This window comes from Euprymna scolopes, chromosome 43, assembly GCF_053919585.1.
Source record: "Euprymna scolopes isolate OS-2025 chromosome 43, ASM5391958v1, whole genome shotgun sequence".
Classification (NCBI taxonomy): domain Eukaryota; kingdom Metazoa; phylum Mollusca; class Cephalopoda; order Sepiida; family Sepiolidae; genus Euprymna; species Euprymna scolopes.
Genome location: NC_136524.1, coordinates 1243365 through 1265668, shown reverse-complemented (window position 1 = coordinate 1265668; position 22304 = coordinate 1243365). Strand labels below are relative to the sequence as shown.

The 22304-nt window shown below is 34.3% G+C and overlaps 1 protein-coding gene and 2 pseudogenes across 2 annotated transcripts in view; 2 read left to right on the top strand and 1 right to left on the bottom strand.

Annotated features, from left to right (window-relative positions):
* The window catches only part of LOC145268437 (uncharacterized), a 1138892-nt gene that overhangs the window by 1024470 nt on the left and 92118 nt on the right, over positions 1-22304 (bottom strand). The gene's annotated exons all lie outside the window — the stretch shown is intronic.
* On the top strand, positions 11739-11872 carry LOC145268493 (U2 spliceosomal RNA; annotated as a pseudogene).
* Positions 18931-19064, top strand: LOC145268492 (U2 spliceosomal RNA; annotated as a pseudogene).

The following is a 22304-nucleotide window of genomic DNA, read 5'->3' as shown; positions in this document are numbered from 1 at the left end:
TATCATATACATATTATATATGTATATCATATACATATTATATATGTATATCATATACATATTATATATGTATATCATATACATATTATATATATATATATCATATACATATTATATATATATATCATATACATATTATATATGTATATTATATACATATTATATGTATATTATATACATATTATATGTATATTATATACATATTATATGTATATGTATATTATATACATATTATATATGTATATTATATACATATTATATATGTATATTATATGCATATTATATACATATTATATATGTATATTATATACATATTATATATGTATATTATATGCATATTATATATGTATATTATATGCATATTATATATGTATATTATATGCATATTATATATGTATGTTATATATATATATATTATATATGTATGTATATTATATACATATTATATATGTATATTATATATATTATATTATTAGAGGATACAGCGGTAGCTCTAGATATATCTAAGGCTTTTGACAGGGTATGGCATGAAGGTCTTCTCAGGAAAATCATATTATACGGTATGACTGGAAGATTACTTAACATAATTAAATCCTTCTTAGATAAGAGAAAAATCCAGGTTGTCCTCGACGGTCGTACATCTAAACAATATGATATAAATGCGGGAGTGCCTCAAGGGTCTATCCTTTGACCTCTATTATTCCTGATATCCATAAATTACCTCCCTGATAAAATTGTTTCTGAGATGGGTATATATGCTGATGACACTACACTCTATAACAGGTATGCCAGGAAAAAAAATGAACACATATCTAAAGAAATGGCAGAAACACTATAGGATGATCTCCGATCTGTAGTGGAATGGAGACAAAAATGGATGGTCACATGCAATGCTGCCGAGACTAAACTGGTTTCCTTTAATAACTACAAGAAACCTTCTCTATCACCAATAGCAATGGCCAAGAACACATTGCCTGAAAGTACTTCTTTTAAACTCCTCGGCCTAACGTTTACAGGGAATATGAACTGGAATAGATACATTGAGAGCATTGCCAAGGCTGCTGCAAAAATGGTGGGCTCTCTCTACCGTGCTAGAGAGCTACTTACGTTTGAAAGTATCTTGTACCTCTATAAGGCCACCATTCGCCCACGTATGTAGTATTGTTGTCACATTTGGGCCGATGCCTCTGCTACTAGTTTCTCGCTCCTGGACAGGGTTCAAAAGAGAGTCGCCAACCTGATAGGTCCTGAACTGTCATCTAGGCTTCAGCCTCTGTCACATTGACGAAAGCTTGCATCCCTCTGCCTTTTCTATAAGTACTTTAATGGTGAATGCTCTGATGAACTGCAAGCACTTGTGCTCCCTTGACGTGAATACCCCCACCAAACCTGACAAGCAGCTAAGTCCCACCCCTTCACAGTAGATATCCCTAGGTGTAAGAAAGCCTTTTTCTCCAATAGTTTCTTCCCCAGAATTTCTAGACTTTAGAACTCTTTTCCAGGATTCTGCAGGCCCTGTCAGTGGGGCATTAGAATACGCCGACTGCCCACCCCCCTGCAGAGTGTAAAAGTCCCTCAATGGGGGTCCTGGATATGACCTTAAACTATATCCAATGGTGAGGCCCCAGCTTTTAGGCTTTGGGGAGTGTGGAACCACCCTTTAATTACCATTGCTCCCAGGTCCACTCTGACCCGGAATGGTAGCACCTGTTAGGGTCCCAACTATGGGTTAAATAGAAACCGACGTGAAAACAACAAATATATTCTATTAAAAAAATTTTTCTTAAAAATCTTTGGATTCGGCATTAAATAACCTGAAAAAGGGTTGATATGCCGTAAAACAAAAACCAACCAACCAACCGGGATTCTGCTTTCCCAACTGGACTGATATGCAGAAGTTCAAATGTAATGTGAACAAACATCTTGCTACTCATCTTCCTTCTTAATAACCCTGCAACTTATGTCCCCGATAGTAGCCCCTTACTTCAAAGTTGCACTGCATAGTGAAAATTGAGTACTGGAGTACTATGCAGGGAGTTGGGCAGCAAGATGTCGGTTCATGTTACACTTGAACTTCTGAATGTCAGTACAGTTTGGGAAGAAGGAACCCGGAAGGGAATTCCAAAGTCTAGCGGTTCTGGGGGAAGAAACTACTGGAGTAGAAGGCTCTCTTACATCTAGGGATCTCTACTGTGAAGGGGTGGGATTTTATTGCTTTTCGGGTTTGTCGGGGTGTTATATAGTTATTCTTATTAGATATATATCCCTTCCCTCCCCCTTTATTTTGTCCGTAGCTGTGCCCACTCCCTCTTAGGAAGTGCTCCCTTGTTTTCGGCCGATGCCGGAAAACAGGAAGCATTTCAAAATCAAATAGGTAAGGGTGGGTCAATACTAACACATTCACCGTTTAACGTTTTATTTGGTTCATTTATTTTTTATTACTGTTATTTTTCTTTATTTTGGGGTGTTTTTAAGGCTCTCATTATCCCCGCCCATCATCCGCATATATCATACACATCACAATTTCATCCGCATATATCATACACATCACAATTTCCATTTTGTCATTATTTCATTGTAAATATAAAGTAAAAAAAAAACAAAAAAAAAAAAAAACATTGTATATATTGTCATCTGGGGCTTTAAGTAGATCCAACTCCTAGAGTGAATGCGGTATTGTGGTGATTGCAACTAGTGATAGGGAATAGACAAGTGGACGACCCCCGACACCCATCTTCCCCCTCACACCCTTTTTGGTCTCATGCCACATTTAAAAAGAATTAGTTGCCTGTTTTATATAATTGTAACCCTAAAATTCTGTAAAATTTGTGATTTTTCTTCTTAAATAAATATTTATATATTTCTTAGTGACAAGAGTAAGAGTCTTAGAGTGTTTGTTTAGAAAGAGTCTTATTAGTCTTAGAATCTTAGAGAGAGTTTTAGAGAGATTGTTCATGTTATGACGATTCCTATATATTAAACTAGCAGGGCTACCCGGCGTTGCTCGGGACCGTATAACGTGAACGAGTATAACGTAACGAGTGGTCCGTTTGACGTGAAATTTCGATATTTGTCATCCGGGTGATGGGGCTTCGATATGATACCAAATTTGTCAAGTTTGGTTCCGTCTTTCAAAAGTTTTAGCGTTACAAACAAACATACATACATACACACAGACGTTTGGCTTTTATATATATAGATAATGACAGGTTTTTTGGGGCCCCCCCCTCGAAGATAACTGATCAGTTGACCAGCTTCTAGTGGTCCGTTTGACGTGAAATTTCGATATTTGTCATCCAGGTGATGGGGCTTCGATATGATACCACATTTGTCAAGTTTGGTTCCGTCTTTCAAAAGTTTTAGCGTTACAAACAAACATACATACATACACACAGACGTTTGGCTTTTATATATATAGATAATGACAGGTTTTTTGGGGCCCCCCCTCGAAGATAACTGATCAGTTGACCAACTTCTAGTGGTCCGTTTGACGTGAAATTTCGATATTTGTCATCCGGGTGATGGGGCTTCGATATGATACCAAATTTGTCAAGTTTGGTTCCGTCTTTCAAAAGTTTTAGCGTTACAAACAAACATACATACATACACACAGACGTTTGGCTTTTATATATATAGATAATGACAGGTTTTTTGGGCCCCCCCCTCGAAGATAACTGATCAGTTGACCAACTTCTAGTGGTCCGTTTGACGTGAAATTTCGATATTTGTCATCCGGGTGATGGGGCTTCGATATGATACCAAATTTGTCAAGTTTGGTTCCGTCTTTCAAAAGTTTTAGCGTTACAAACAAACATACATACATACACACAGACGTTTGGCTTTTATATATATAGACTAGCAGGGCTACCCGGCGTTGCTCGGGACCGTATAAACAATGAAAAAACAAAAGCAGATATTGAACATATGTTTTATTCTTAGGGGAGAGAAATCTTTCATCTCAAGTTTTAGCGTTACAAGCAAACATTTGTCTTTTATATATATAGACTAGCAGGGCTACCCGGCGTTGCTCGGGACCGTATAAACAATGAAAAAACAAAAGCAGATATTGAACATATGTTTTATTCTTAGGCGAGAGGAATCTTTCATCTCAAGTTTTAGCGTTAATGACAGGTTTTTTGGCCCCCCCCTCGAAGATAACTGATCAGTTGACCAACTTCTAGTGGTCCGTTTGACGTGAAATTTCGATATTTGTCATCCGGGTGATGGGGCTTCGATATGATACCAAATTTGTCAAGTTTGGTTCCGTCTTTCAAAAGTTTTAGCGTTACAAACAAACATACATACATACACACAGACGTTTGGCTTTTATATATATAGATAATGACAGGTTTTTGTGCCCCCCCCCTCGAAGATAACTGATCAGTTGACCAACTTCTAGTGGTCCGTTTGACGTGAAATTTCGATATTTGTCATCCGGGTGATGGGGCTTCGATATGATACCAAATTTGTCAAGTTTGGTTCCGTCTTTCAAAAGTTTTAGCGTTACAAACAAACATACATACATACACACAGACGTTTGGCTTTTATATATATAGACTAGCAGGGCTACCCGGCGTTGCTCGGGACCGTATAAACAATGAAAAAACAAAAGCAGATATTGAACATATGTTTTATTCTTAGGGGAGAGAAATCTTTCATCTCAAGTTTTAGCGTTACAAACAAACATTTGTCTTTTATATATATAGACTAGCAGGGCTACCCGGCGTTGCTCGGGACCGTATAAACAATGAAAAAACAAAAGCAGATATTGAACATATGTTTTATTCTTAGGGGAGAGGAATCTTTCATCTCAAGTTTTAGCGTTAATGACAGGTTTTTTGGGCCCCCCCCCTCGAAGATAACTGATCAGTTGACCAACTTCTAGTGGTCCGTTTGACGTGAAATTTCGATATTTCTCATCCGGGTGATGGGGCTTCGATATGATACCAAATTTGTCAAGTTTGGTTCCGTCTTTCAAAAGTTTTAGCGTTACAAACAAACATACATACATACACACAGACGTTTGGCTTTTATATATATAGATAATGACAGGTTTTTTGGGCCCCCCCCTCGAAGATAACTGATCAGTTGACCAACTTCTAGTGGTCGGTTTGACGTGAAATTTCGATATTTGTCATCCGGGTGATGGGGCTTCGATATGATACCAAATTTGTCAAGTTTGGTTCCGTCTTTCAAAAGTTTTAGCGTTACAAACAAACATACATACATACACACAGACGTTTGGCTTTTATATATATAGATAATGACAGGTTTTTTGGGCCCCCCCTCGAAGATAACTGAGCAGTTGACCAACTTCTAGTGGTCCGTTTGACGTGAAATTTCGATATTTGTCATCCGGGTGATGGGGCTTCGATATGATACCAAATTTGTCAAGTTTGGTTCCGTCTTTCAAAAGTTTTAGCGTTACAAACAAACATACATACATACATACACACAGACGTTTGGCTTTTATATATATAGACTAGCAGGGCTACCCGGCGTTGCTCGGGACCGTATAAACAATGAAAAAACAAAAGCAGATATTGAACATATGTTTTATTCTTAGGGGAGAGGAATCTTTCATCTCAAGTTTTAGCGTTAAAGACAGGTTTTTTGGGCCCCCCCTCGAAGATAACTGATCAGTTGACCAACTTCTAGTGGTCCGTTAGACGTGAAATTTCGATATTTGTCATCCGGGTGATGGGGCTTCGATATGATACCAAATTTGTCAAGTTTGGTTCCGTCTTTCAAAAGTTTTAGCGTTACAAACAAACATACATACATACACACAGACGTTTGGCTTTTATATATATAGATAATGACATGTTTTTTGGCCCCCCCCCTCGAAGATAACTGATCAGTTGACCAACTTCTAGTGGTCCGTTTGACGTGAAATTTCGATATTTGTCATCCAGGTGATGGGGCTTCGATATGATACCAAATTTGTCAAGTTTGGTTCCGTCTTTCAAAAGTTTTAGCGTTACAAACAAACATACATACATACACACAGACGTTTGGCTTTTATATATATAGATAACTAGCAGGGCTACCCGGCGTTGCTCGGGACCGTATAAACAATGAAAAAACAAAAGCAGATATTGAACATATGTTTGATTCTTAGGGGAGAGGAATCTTTCATCTCTATGTATTATTTGTTTTATCTACCCTAGGACTGATATTGTTCATGTTTTATCCCTAGCATAGGTAATTTACAGCATGTATATGAAATTGTTTTACCTTAGGGAGAAGAGAACAGGTAATATACAACATAATGTGTCTATATTACATCCCTGGCAACGCCTAGAAACCAGCTAGAACATGTATTTCAGTCAATCTTTATTATATCCTGGGCTATGCCGGGAAACCAGCTAATCTCTTTTTAGTGACTTGACCACCAAAATACCTCCCTAAGTGTGTCCTTTCTTTTGAACTTATTAGATATAGGTATCTAGAAATGTGTGTGAAATTTGTTGAATGCATTGTTCACTATGATTTTCTTATTGTTCTACACAATATCAACTGTAGCGAAATAACACAGTAAACTTAGTGTAGTGTTAGAATAAAGAGCAAAGGAAAAAATTAGAATCATATTTTGTAATTGCAAATCTAAATTTGCTAGCATGTACCAGTATTTGCCAGGTTGTGGAAATTTGGAACTTATAACATATGTAGTGGCCTTTTCCTAGATACCTATTGCTAAAAATTATACTTTCATTTTGTTAGAAAAATCTCTCTTCAGATACCCTGCATCATTCAAAATAAAAACAAATATTTTTATAATTGTTTCAGTATATTGCTACACAATGTGAAAGTTTTTAACGTTTGTAAAAAAAATCATGAATGTGCTTATATTGCAAAAAAGAAAATATCAGTGCACAGTATTGAAAGTGTTTGAGATTCAAAAGTCTGTAACATTTCTACTAACTTCATAAGATGTCATGTGAGAAACTGAATTGAATATCAAGACATTATCTGAAGCGTTTTTATTTTGGTGTAACATATGTGTTTACAGTGAACCTTAACTTTTAATAAACAGATTGGTATGCAATGACATAGGCTAAGAATCTTTAAAATATATATAAATTGGAAAAATGTGTGAACAAATGAAAAAAAAATGATCCGCTCCACTTGATGACATCAAGCACAGTAATATTTTAGTGAAGAAAATATGAAATTGATGTTCAGTGATTAGTTTGGATGAATGAGAAAATGTAATTGTTTGATGCATAAAAATAACTCAGTTGCTGTATTTGATATTAAGCAGCAAAATATAGTGATTTGAATATTTGGGAAAACATCAAACCAGATTATGTAAAAAGAAAAAAAAAAGATGAAATTAGAAAATATATATTTTATGTTTATGAGTTCTGCCAATCAAAATTTTGTGGCAGAAATTGGGTGATTACCATGCAATTTTATTTTGGTAAAATTCTTAAATTATTAGAATGTTTATTATAATTTCTAATTAGTGACTTGTTATAATCAAAATCCGCCCTAAAGAGTGTCCTTTCTTTTATTAGGTATCAGAGTAGGTATCAAGATTTCTACTTCTATACAAATGTGATATTTCAGATCTGTACATAAAAAATTTGTTGAATATATAGGTTGAGAATTGTTCTGTGTCGCTCTCTCTCACACACACACGCATTCTCACTTTTATAGATGTAATAGATAGATTACTCTAGATATATTTCCATATGTCTGAATACCCTATATACAAATTTTCAAATCTGTAGATAAAAAAATTTGTTGAGTATATAGGTTGAAAATTGTTCTCTCTCTCTCTCTCACACACACATTCTCAATTTTAGAGATATAATAGATAGATTATGCTAGATATATTTCCATATGTCTGAATACCCTATATACAAATTTTCTAATCTGTAGATCAAATATTTGTTGAATATATAGGTTGAAAATTGTTCTTACTCTCTCTCTCTCTCTCTATCTCTCTGGCTACCTCACACACACATTCTAACTTTTATAGATATAATAGATAGATTATGCTAGATATATTTCCATATGTGTGAATACCCTATATACAAATTTTCTAATTTGTAGATAAAAAATTTGTAGAGTGCATAGGTTGAGAATTGTTCTCTCTATCTCTCACACACACATTCTAACTTTTAAAGATATAATAGATTATGCTAGATATATTTCGATATTTCTGAATACCCTATATATAAAAATTTGTTGAATGTATAGGTTGAGAACTGTTCTCTCTCTCTCTCTCTCTCTCTCTCTCTCGCTCACACACACACACATTCTCACTTTTATAGATATAATAGAAAGATTATCCTAGATATATTTCTATTTGTATGAATACTCTATATACAAATTTTAAAATCTGTAGATAAAGAATTTGTTGAGTATATGGGTTGAGAATTGTTCTCTCTCTCTCTCTCTCTCTCTCTCACACACACACACACATTCTCACTTTTATAGATATAATAGATTATGCTAGATATATTTCCATATGTCTGAATACCCTATATACAAATTTTCAAATCTGTAGATAAAAAATTTGTTGAGTATATAGGTTGAGAATTGTTCTCTCTCTCTCTATCACACACATTCTCACTTTTATAGATATAATAGACAGATTATGCCAGATATATTGAAATATGTCTGAATGCCCAATATACAAATTTTGAAATCTGTAGATAAAAAATTTGTTGTATACATAGGTTGACAATTGTCCTCTCTCTCACACACACACACATTCTCACTTTTATACATATAATAGATAGATTATGCTAGATATATTTCTATATGTCTGAACACCCTATATACAAATGTTCCAATCTGTGGATAAAAAATTTGTTGAATGTATAGGTTGAGAATTTTTATCTCTCTCTTTTTCTCTCTCTCTCTCTCTCGCTATCTCACACACACGCATTCTCACTTTTATAGATAAAATAGATAGATTATGCTAGATATATTTCCATATGTCTGAATACCCTATATACAAAGTTTCAAATCTGTAGATAAAAAATTTGTTGAGTATGTAGGTTAAGAATTGTTCTCTCTCTCTCTCACACACACACACACACACACAAGTTCTCACTTTTATAGATATAATAGATAGATTATGCTAGATATATTTCTATATGTCTGCCTACCCTATATACAAATTTCCAAATCTGTGCCCAAAAATGTGTGGAATATATAGGTTGAGAATTGTTCTCTCTCTCTCTCTCTCTCACACATATTCTCACTTTTATAGGTTATATAGGTTGAGAATTTTTTGCTCTTTCCATCACTCACATTCACACTTTTATAGATATAATACATAGATTATGCCAGATATATTTACATATGTCTGAATACCCAATATACACATTTTCAAATCTGTAGATAAAAAATTAGTTGAATATATAGGTTGAGAATTGTTCTCTCTCTCTCTCTTTCTCTCTCTCTCACACACACATTCTCACTTTTATAGATATAATAGATAGATTATGCTAGATATATTTCCATACGTCTGAATACCCTATATCCAAATTTTCTAATATGTAGATAAAAAATTTGTTGAATATATAGGGTGAGAATTTTCCTTCCTCTCTTTCTCTCTCTCTCTTTCTCACACACACACAAGCTGAAAATTGTTCTCTCTCTCTCTCTGACTCTCTCTCTCTCTCTCACACACACACACATGGTCATTTTATAGATATAATAGATAGGTTATGCTAGATATATTTCTATATGTCTGAATACCCTATATACAAATTTTTAAATCTGTAGATAAAAAATTTGTTGAGTATATAGGTTGAGAATTGTTCTTTCTCTCTCTCTCACACACACATTCTCACTTTTATAGATATAATAGATTATGCTAGATATATTTCCAAATGTCTGAATACCCTATATACAAATTTTCAAATCTGTAAAGATAGAATTTGTTGAATATATAGGTTAAGAATTGTTCTCTCTCTCTCTCACACACACACACACACACACATTTTCACTTTTATAGATATAATAGATAGATTATGCTAGATATATTTCCTTATGTCTGAATACCCTATATACAAATTATCAAATCTGTAGATACAAAATTTGTTGAGTATATAGGTTGAGAATTGTTCTCTCTCTCTCTCTCTCACTCACTCACTCACTCACTCACTCACAAACACACACACACATTCTACCTTTTATAGATATAATAGATTATGCTAGATATATTTCCATATGTCTGAATACCCTGTATACAAATTTTCAGATCTGTACATAAAAATTAGTTGAATATATAGGTTGAGAATTGTTCTCTCTCTCTCTCTTCTCTCTCTCTCTTTCACACACATTCTCACTTTTCTAGATATAATAGATAGATTATGCTAGATATATTTCCATATGTCTGAATACCCTATATACAAATTTTCTAATCGGTAGATAAAAAATTTGTTGAATATATAGGGTGAGAATTGTACTTACTCTCTCTCTCTCTCTCTCTCTCTCTCTCTCACGCACACATTCTCACTTTTATGGATATAATAGATAGATTATGCTGGATATATTTCCATATGTCTGAATACCCTATATACAAATGGTCAAATCTGTAGATAACAAATTTATTGAATAGATAGGTTGAGAATTGTTCTCTCTCTCTCTCTCGCAACCTTACACACACAACCACACGCAAACATTCTGACTTTTATAGATATAATAGATCGATTATGCTAGATATATTTCCATATGTCTGAATACCCAATATACAAATTTTCAAATCTGTAGGTAAAAAATTTGTTGAATATATAGGTTGAGAATTGTTCTCTCTCTCTCACACACTCACATTCTCACTTTTATAGATATAATGTATAGATTATGCTAGATATATTTCTATATGTCTGAATACCCTATATACAAAGTTTAAAATCCGTAGATAAAAATACGTTGAGTATATAGGTTGAGAATTGTTCTCTCTCTCTCTTACGCACACACACACACACACACACACACACACACACACACACACACATTTTCACTTTTATAGATATAATAGATAGATTATGCTAGATATATTTCCATATGTCTGAATACCCTATATACAAATTTTCAAATCTGTAGATAAAAAATGTATTGAATATATAGGTTGAGAATTGTTGTCTCTCTCTCTCTCTCTCTCTCTCTCTCTCTGGCTACCTCACACACACACACATTTTCACTTTTATAGATATAATAGATAGATTATGCTAGATATATTTCCATATGTCTGAATACCCTATATACAAACTTTCAAATCTGTAGATAAAAAATTTGTTGAGTATATAGGTTGAGAATTGTTCTCTCTCTCTCACACGAAACTGTGCGCTCGGCTTCTTCCCCCCCTTCCCACCCCAAATGCTTGGGAAACTGTGCACTGTTTTTGTTGGTTTTCAAGCTGCCTCTTCCCCCCCCCCACACACACACAGTTTAACAGTAGTAGGAGGTCAAGAGAAAGAGGGTGAGAGAGAGAGAAGAGTAAGTTGGTGAGAGAGAGAGAAAAGAGAAAGAGGGTGTTGGTTTTATATTTTTATTATCGTCTAATATTTTGAAAGCTGAATTTCTAATAAAATGTGCATCTATAGGAGATAATGCCTGGGAATGTGTTCCCCCCCCCACAGTTTAACAGTGGTGTGACGTCAAGAGAAAGAGGGTGAGAGAGAGGGAAGAGTAAGTGGGTGAGAGAGAGAAAGAGAGAGAAAAAAAAAGAAAGACGGTGTTGGTTTTGTGAAAAAAGTTGTTATTTACAATTGTTCGCATTCTTGGCCTTTTGGTCAAGATCAAAGTGTAGTATCTGTTCTTCAGATGCTGCACTTCTATTTCTTGTTCTCTTTCGGTGGAGGAGAAATCCTCCACGACTGAGACAATTTTTATTTTTGTACCTTTTCTCCACGTTAAAAAACGACCCTGGTGTCTAACTCTGTCCCGTGGGGAGGCATAGTAAATAGGTACAATTGTTCGCCATTAGTGGATGTTGACGTCACGTCACGTGACATGACTAAGCGTTTTTTTTTTTTAGTATGAATAACATTTTTTGTTTTAATTATAAAGTATAGAAAATGATGTATATATAATAGAAAAAAAAAATTACTGGTTTTGTTGGATTCAAGTGGATCCCCCCCCTCCAGTTTAAGAGATAGCAGGTCACGTGGTAATATACAAAATGGCTAGCGTAAATATAAAGATCGGTTTTTTTATCGACGAATATTTTGAAAGCTGAATTTTTTTTTATTCCTGTACATTTTTTCCTGATATTTTTCGTTAAAACTCTTGTATAAATACTATTTTTAACCAGTTAAATACGTTGGAGACATTGTCATGGAGTTTAATAATCTCTAGAACAAAGCAGAAGAGAAATTACAAAAGTATCGGTAAAACAAAGTGTTTGTTTACATTTGTTCGCCATTACTGGATGTTGACGTCACGTCACGTGACATGACTAAGCGTTTTTGGATTATGTAATATTAACATTAAAATGACAGGTTTTTTTTGGGGCCCCCCCTAGGAGAGAAATGATCAGTTCACCCCCTTTTAATGGTCCGTTTGGTGTGGAATTTCGATATTTGTCATGCGGGTGATCAAGGTTCAATATGATACATAATTTGTCAACTTTGGTTGTGTCTGTCAAAAGTTTGAGCTGACGTCACGTCACGTGACACGTATTGAATAACGTTAAAATGACAGGTTTTTTTGGGGCCCCCCCTAGGAGAAAAACGATCAGTTGACCCCTTTCTACTGGTCCGTTTGACGTGAAATTTCGATATTTGTCATCCGGGTGATCAAGGTGCAATATGATACCAAATTTGTCAACTCTGGTTCCGTCTTTCAAAAGTTTTAGCGTTACAAACAAACATACATACATACATACATACATACACACCGATTTTTGCCTTTTATATATATAGATGACAGGTTTTTTGGGCCCCCCCCCTCGAAGATAACTGATCAGTTGACCAACTTCTAGTGGTCCGTTTGACGTGAAATTTCGATATTTGTCATCCGGGTGATGGGGCTTCGATATGATACCAAATTTGTCAAGTTTGGTTCCGTCTTTCAAAAGTTTTAGCGTTACAAACAAACATACATACATACACACAGACGTTTGGCTTTTATATATATAGACTAGCAGGGCTACCCGGCGTTGCTCGGGACCGTATAAACAATGAAAAAACAAAAGCAGATATTGAACATATGTTTGATTCTTAGGGGAGAGGAATCTTTCATCTCTATGTATTATTTGTTTTATCTACCCTAGGACTGATATTGTTCATGTTTTATCCCTAGCATAGGTAATTTACAGCATGTATATGAAATTGTTTTACCTTAGGGAGAAGAGAACAGGTAATATACAACATAATGTGTCTATATTACATCCCTGGCAACGCCTAGAAACCAGCTAGAACATGTATTTCAGTCAATCTTTATTATATCCTGGGCTATGCCGGGAAACCAGCTAATCTCTTTTTAGTGACTTGACCACCAAAATACCTCCCTAAGTGTGTCCTTTCTTTTGAACTTATTAGATATAGGTATCTAGAAATGTGTGTGAAATTTTGTTGAATGCATTGTTCACTATGATTTTCTTATTGTTCTACACAATATCAACTGTAGCGAAATAACACAGTAAACATAGTGTAGTGTTAGAATAAAGAGCAAAGGAAAAAATTAGAATCATATTTTGTAATTGCAAATCTAAATTTGCTAGCATGTACCAGTATTTGCCAGGTTGTGGAAATTTGGAACTTATAACATATGTAGTGGCCTTTTCCTAGATACCTATTGCTAAAAATTATACTTTCATTTTGTTAGAAAAATCTCTCTTCAGATGCCCTGCATCATTCAAAATAAAAACAAATATTTTTATAATTGTTTCAGTATATTGCTACACAATGTGAAAGTTTTTAACGTTTGTAAAAAAAATCATGAATGTGCTTATATTGCAAAAAAGAAAATATCAGTGCACAGTATTGAAAGTGTTTGAGATTCAAAAGTCTGTAACATTTCTACTAACTTCATAAGATGTCATGTGAGAAACTGAATTGAATATCAAGACATTATCTGAAGCGTTTTTATTTTGGTGTAACATATGTGTTTACAGTGAACCTTAACTTTTAATAAACAGATTGGTATGCAATGACATAGGCTAAGAATCTTTAAAATATATATAAATTGGAAAAATGTGTGAACAAATGAAAAAAAAATGATCCGCTCCACTTGATGACATCAAGCACAGTAATATTTTAGTGAAGAAAATATGAAATTGATGTTCAGTGATTAGTTTGGATGAATGAGAAAATGTAATTGTTTGATGCATAAAAATAACTCAGTTGCTGTATTTGATATTAAGCAGCAAAATATAGTGATTTGAATATTTGGGAAAACATCAAACCAGATTATGTAAAAAGAAAAAAAAAAGATGAAATTAGAAAATATATATTTTATGTTTATGAGTTCTGCCAATCAAAATTTTGTGGCAGAAATTGGGTGATTACCATGCAATTTTATTTTGGTAAAATTCTTAAATTATTAGAATGTTTATTATAATTTCTAATTAGTGACTTGTTATAATCAAAATCCGCCCTAAAGAGTGTCCTTTCTTTTATTAGGTATCAGAGTAGGTATCAAGATTTCTACTTCTATACAAATGTGATATTTCAGATCTGTACATAAAAAATTTGTTGAATATATAGGTTGAGAATTGTTCTGTGTCGCTCTCTCTCACACACACACGCATTCTCACTTTTATAGATATAATAGATAGATTACTCTAGATATATTTCCATATGTCTGAATACCCTATATACAAATTTTCAAATCTGTAGATAAAAAAATTTGTTGAGTATATAGGTTGAAAATTGTTCTCTCTCTCTCACACACACATTCTCAATTTTAGAGATATAATAGATAGATTATGCTAGATATATTTCCATATGTCTGAATACCCTATATACAAATTTTCTAATCTGTAGATCAAATATTTGTTGAATATATAGGTTGAAAATTGTTCTTACTCTCTCTCTCTCTCTCTCTCTGGCTACCTCACACACACATTCTAACTTTTATAGATATAATAGATAGATTATGCTAGATATATTTCCATATGTGTGAATACCCTATATACAAATTTTCTAATTTGTAGATAAAAAATTTGTAGAGTGCATAGGTTGAGAATTGTTCTCTCTATCTCTCACACACACACATTCTAACTTTTAAAGATATAATAGATTATGCTAGATATATTTCGATATTTCTGAATACCCTATATATAAAAATTTGTTGAATGTATAGGTTGAGAACTGTTCTCTCTCTCTCTCTCTCTCTCTCGCTCACACACACACACATTCTCACTTTTATAGATATAATAGAAAGATTATCCTAGATATATTTCTATTTGTATGAATACTCTATATACAAATTTTAAAATCTGTAGATAAAGAATTTGTTGAGTATATGGGTTGAGAATTGTTCTCTCTCTCTCTCTCTCTCTCTCACACACACACACACATTCTCACTTTTATAGATATAATAGATTATGCTAGATATATTTCCATATGTCTGAATACCCTATATACAAATTTTCAAATCTGTAGATAAAAAATTTGTTGAGTATATAGGTTGAGAATTGTTCTCTCTCTCTCTATCACACACATTCTCACTTTTATAGATATAATAGACAGATTATGCCAGATATATTAAAATATGTCTGAATGCCCAATATACAAATTTTGAAATCTGTAGATAAAAAATTTGTTGTATACATAGGTTGACAATTGTCCTCTCTCTCACACACACACACATTCTCACTTTTATACATATAATAGATAGATTATGCTAGATATATTTCTATATGTCTGAACACCCTATATACAAATGTTCAAATCTGTGGATAAAAAATTTGTTGAATGTATAGGTTGAGAATTTTTATCTCTCTCTTTTTCTCTCTCTCTCTCTCGCTATCTCACACACACGCATTCTCACTTTTATAGATAAAATAGATAGATTATGCTAGATATATTTCCATATGTCTGAATACCCTATATACAAAGTTTCAAATCTGTAGATAAAAAATTTGTTGAATATATAGGTTTAGAATTGTTCTCTCTCTCTCTCACACACACATTCTAACTTTTGTAGTTATAATAGATAGATTATGCTAGATATATTTCCATATGTCTGAATACCCTATATACAAATTTTCTAAACTGTAGGTAAAAAATTTGTTGAGTATGTATGTTAAGAATTGTTCTCTCTCTCTCTCTCTCACACACACACACACACAAGTTCTCACTTTTATAGATATAATAGATAGATTATGCTAGATATATTTCTATATGTCTGCCTACCCTATATACAAATTTCCAAATCTGTGCCCAAAAATGTGTGGAATATATAGGTTGAGAATTGTTCTCTCTCTCTCTCTCTCACACATATTCGCACTTTTATAGGTTATATAGGTTGAGAATTTTTTGCTCTTTCCATCAATCACATTCACACTTTTATAGATATAATACATAGATTATGCCAGATATATTTACATATGTCTGAATACCCAATATACACATTTTCAAATCTGTAGATAAAAAATTAGTTGAATATATAGGTTGAGAATTGTTCTCTCTCTCTCTCTTTCTCTCTCTCTCACACACACATTCTCACTTTTATAGATATAATAGATAGATTATGCTAGATATATTTCCATACGTCTGAATACCCTATATCCAAATTTTCTAATATGTAGATAAAAAATTTGTTGAATATATAGGGTGAGAATTTTCCTTCCTCTCTTTCTCTCTCTCTCTTTCTCACACACACACAAGCTGAAAATTGTTCTCTCTCTCTCTCTGACTCTCTCTCTCTCTCACACACACACACATGGTCATTTTATAGATATAATAGATAGGTTATGCTAGATATATTTCTATATGTCTGAATACCCTATATACAAATTTTTAAATCTGTAGATAAAAAATTTGTTGAGTATATAGGTTGAGAATTGTTCTTTCTCTCTCTCTCACACACACATTCTCACTTTTATAGATATAATAGATTATGCTAGATATATTTCCAAATGTCTGAATACCCTATATACAAATTTTCAAATCTGTAAAGATAGAATTTGTTGAATATATAGGTTGAGAATTGTTCTCTCTCTCTCTCTTTCACACACATTCTCACTTTTATAGATATAATAGATAGATTATGCTAGATATATTTCCTTATGTCTGAATACCCTATATACAAATTATCAAATCTGTAGATACAAAATTTGTTGAGTATATAGGTTGAGAATTGTTCTCTCTCTCTCTCTCTCACTCACTCACTCACTCACTCACTCACAAACACACACACACATTCTACCTTTTATAGATATAATAGATTATGCTAGATATATTTCCATATGTCTGAATACCCTGTATACAAATTTTCAGATCTGTACATAAAAATTAGTTGAATATATAGGTTGAGAATTGTTCTCTCTCTCTCTCTTCTCTCTCTCTCTTTCACACACATTCTCACTTTTCTAGATATAATAGATAGATTATGCTAGATATATTTCCATATGTCTGAATACCCTATATACAAATTTTCTAATCGGTAGATAAAAAATTTGTTGAATATATAGGGTGAGAATTGTACTTACTCTCTCTCTCTCTCTCTCTCTCTCTCTCACGCACACATTCTCACTTTTATGGATATAATAGATAGATTATGCTGGATATATTTCCATATGTCTGAATACCCTATATACAAATGGTCAAATCTGTAGATAACAAATTTATTGAATAGATAGGTTGAGAATTGTTCTCTCTCTCTCTCTCGCAACCTTACACACACAACCACACGCAAACATTCTGACTTTTATAGATATAATAGATCGATTATGCTAGATATATTTCCATATGTCTGAATACCCAATATACAAATTTTCAAATCTGTAGGTAAAAAATTTGTTGAATATATAGGTTGAGAATTGTTCTCTCTCTCTCACACACTCACATTCTCACTTTTATAGATATAATGTATAGATTATGCTAGATATATTTCTATATGTCTGAATACCCTATATACAAAGTTTAAAATCCGTAGATAAAAATACGTTGAGTATATAGGTTGAGAATTGTTCTCTCTCTCTCTTACGCACACACACACACACACACACACACACACACACACACACACATTTTCACTTTTATAGATATAATAGATAGATTATGCTAGATATATTTCCATATGTCTGAATACCCTATATACAAATTTTCAAATCTGTAGATAAAAAATGTATTGAATATATAGGTTGAGAATTGTTGTCTCTCTCTCTCTATCTCTCTCTCTCTCTCTCTCTCTGGCTACCTCACACACACACACATTTTCACTTTTATAGATATAATAGATAGATTATGCTAGATATATTTCCATATGTCTGAATACCCTATATACAAACTTTCAAATCTGTAGATAAAAAATTTGTTGAGTATATAGGTTGAGAATTGTTCTCTCTCTCTCACACGAAACTGTGCGCTCGGCTTCTTCCCCCCCCCCTTCCCACCCCAAATGCTTGGGAAACTGTGCACTGTTTTTGTTGGTTTTCAAGCTGCCTCTTCCCCCCCCCCCACACACACAGTTTAACAGTAGTAGGAGGTCAAGAGAAAGAGGGTGAGAGAGAGAGAAGAGTAAGTTGGTGAGAGAGAGAGAAAAGAGAAAGAGGGTGTTGGTTTTATATTTTTATTATCGTCTAATATTTTGAAAGCTGAATTTCTAATAAAATGTGCATCTATAGGAGATAATGCCTGGGAATGTGTTCCCCCCCCCACAGTTTAACAGTGGTGTGACGTCAAGAGAAAGAGGGTGAGAGAGAGGGAAGAGTAAGTGGGTGAGAGAGAGAAAGAGAGAGAAAAAAAAGAAAGACGGTGTTGGTTTTGTGAAAAAAGTTGTTATTTACAATTGTTCGCATTCTTGGCCTTTTGGTCAAGATCAAAGTGTAGTATCTGTTCTTCAGATGCTGCACTTCTATTTCTTGTTCTCTTTCGGTGGAGGAGAAATCCTCCACGACTGAGACAATTTTTATTTTTGTACCTTTTCTCCACGTTAAAAAACGACACTGGTGTCTAACTCTGTCCCGTGGGGAGGCATAGTAAATAGGTACAATTGTTCGCCATTAGTGGATGTTGACGTCACGTCACGTGACATGACTAAGCGTTTTTTTTTTTTAGTATGAATAACATTTTTTGTTTTAATTATAAAGTCTACACTTAATTTTATAGAAAATGATGTATATATAATAGAAAAAAAAAAATTACTGGTTTTGTTGGATTCAAGTGGATCCCCCCCCTCCAGTTTAAGAGATAGCAGGTCACGTGGTAATATACAAAATGGCTAGCGTAAATATAAAGATCGGTTTTTTTATCGACGAATATTTTGAAAGCTGAATTTTTTTTTATTCCTGTACATTTTTTCCTGATATTTTTCGTTAAAACTCTTGTATAAATACTATTTTTAACCAGTTAAATACGTTGGAGACATTGTCATGGAGTTTAATAATCTCTAGAACAAAGCAGAAGAGAAATTACAAAAGTATCGGTAAAACAAAGTGTTTGTTTACATTTGTTCGCCATTACTGGATGTTGACGTCACGTCACGTGACATGACTAAGCGTTTTTGGATTATGTAATATTAACATTAAAATGACAGGTTTTTTGGGGGGCCCCCCTAGGAGAGAAATGATCAGTTCACCCCCTTTTAATGGTCCGTTTGGTGTGGAATTTCGATATTTGTCATGCGGGTGATCAAGGTTCAATATGATACATAATTTGTCAACTTTGGTTGTGTCTGTCAAAAGTTTGAGCTGACGTCACGTCACGTGACACGTATTGAATAACGTTAAAATGACAGGTTTTTTGGGGGGCCCCCCTAGGAGAAAAACGATCAGTTGACCCCTTTCTACTGGTCCGTTTGACGTGAAATTTCGATATTTGTCATCCGGGTGATCAAGGTGCAATATGATACCAAATTTGTCAACTCTGGTTCCGTCTTTCAAAAGTTTTAGCGTTACAAACAAACATACATACATACATACATACATACATACACACCGATTTTTGCCTTTTATATATATAGAAGATAAAGATAATGACAGGTTTTTTGGGCCCCCCCCCCTCGAAGATAACTGATCAGTTGACCAACTTCTAGTGGTCCGTTTGACGTGAAATTTCGATATTTGTCATCCGGGTGATGGGGCTTCGATATGATACCAAATTTGTCAAGTTTGGTTCCGTCTTTCAAAAGTTTTAGCGTTACAAACAAACATACATACATACACACAGACGTTTGGCTTTTATATATATAGACTTGCAGGGCTACCCGGCGTTGCTCGGGACCGTATAAACAATGAAAAAACAAAAGCAGATATTGAACATATGTTTTATTCTTAGGGGAGAGAAATCTTTCATCTCAAGTTTTAGCGTTACAAACAAACATTTGTCTTTTATATATATAGACTAGCAGGGCTACCCGGCGTTGCTCGGGACCGTATAAACAATGAAAAAACAAAAGCAGATATTGAACATATGTTTTATTCTTAGGGGAGAGGAATCTTTCATCTCAAGTTTTAGCATTAATGACAGGTTTTTTGGGCCCCCCCCCTCGAAGATAACTGATCAGTTGACCAACTTCTAGTGGTCCGTTTGACGTGAAATTTCGATATTTGTCATCCGGGTGATGGGGCTTCGATATGATACCAAATTTGTCAAGTTTGGTTCCGTCTTTCAAAAGTTTTAGCGTTACAAACAAACATACATACATACACACAGACGTTTGGCTTTTATATATATAGATAATGACAGGTTTTTTGGGCCCCCCCTCGAAGATAACTGATCAGTTGACCAACTTCTAGTGGTCCGTTTGACGTGAAATTTCGATATTTGTCATCCGGGTGATGGGGCTTCGATATGATACCAAATTTGTCAAGTTTGGTTCCGTCTTTCAAAAGTTTTAGCGTTACAAACAAACATACATACATACACACAGACGTTTGGCTTTTATATATATAGATAATGACAGTTTTTTTTGGGGCCCCCCCTCGAAGATAACTGATCAGTTGATCAACTTCTAGTGGTCCGTTTGACGTGAAATTTCGATATTTGTCATCCGGGTGATGGGGCTTCGATATGATACCAAATTTGTCAAGTTTGGTTCCGTCTTTTTAAAAGTTTTAGCGTTACAAACAAACATACATACATACACACAGACGTTTGGCTTTTATATATATAGATAATGACAGGTTTTTTGGGCCCCCCCCCTCGAAGATAACTGATCAGTTGACCAACTTCTAGTTGTCCGTTTGACGGGAAATTTCGATATTTGTCATGCGGGTGATGGGCCTTCGATATGATACCAAATTTGTCAAGTTTGTGTTCCGTCTTTCAAAAGTTTTAGCGTTACAAACAAACATACATACATACACACAGACGTTTGGCTTTTATATATATAGATGTTCATTCCTTGATGTGTAAAAGAAGAAAGCTTTTAGACATTGTGTAGACATGAGACATAGATTCACATTGGCGATATGAGATGTCGAGATGTGTATGAAAAGACATTTTATAACACAGATTTTTTTTTTTTTTTTTTTTTTTTTACACAGTGATCACCACTTATCAAGGCCCGGAAGCCACTCAGGGATAAGGGTTATTGCAAGTACATTACGTTAGTCTGGAGATTTGATGAAGTGTTTAATTAGGGGGGCGGTTCATTAGGAATTTGTTAACATTAGACTTGAAGACATCCAAGTTGTAGTCCAGAGGGAAGCAGGCAGACGGAACAGAGTTCCACAGGCGTGCAGTTCTAAGAAAGAAGCTTTGTTCATGAAATCCGCGTTTTGATTTAGGCACAGATATAGAGTGGGGGAAATTTTTCACAGTGGATTCAGCTAGACGGGTGTTTTTCGTGAAAGATTGGCGAGGGGGGACCAGGGATTGGAGTTCAGACGAGCACCTGCCATGAAAATAACGATAAAACAAGGATAGGCTCGCAACGTCTCTTCTGTGGGAGAGGGGTTGCAGGGTAGAGAAAAGGGCATCCCCCACTAAACCATGAAGTCTATTTTGTACTCTGTCAAGGCAGGATAGGCTGTTTTTGGCAGCTCCTGCCCAGATATGGCAACAGTATTCCATCCTTGGACGTACTTGGCTTTTATATAGATAGAGAATTGCATCAGTAGTGAGATATCTTCTGGAGCGGTAGAAGGATCCCACCATCTTTCCAGCGACCTTGGCAACAGACTTGATGTACGTGTTCCATTTCAGATCAGGAGTAAAGGTCAA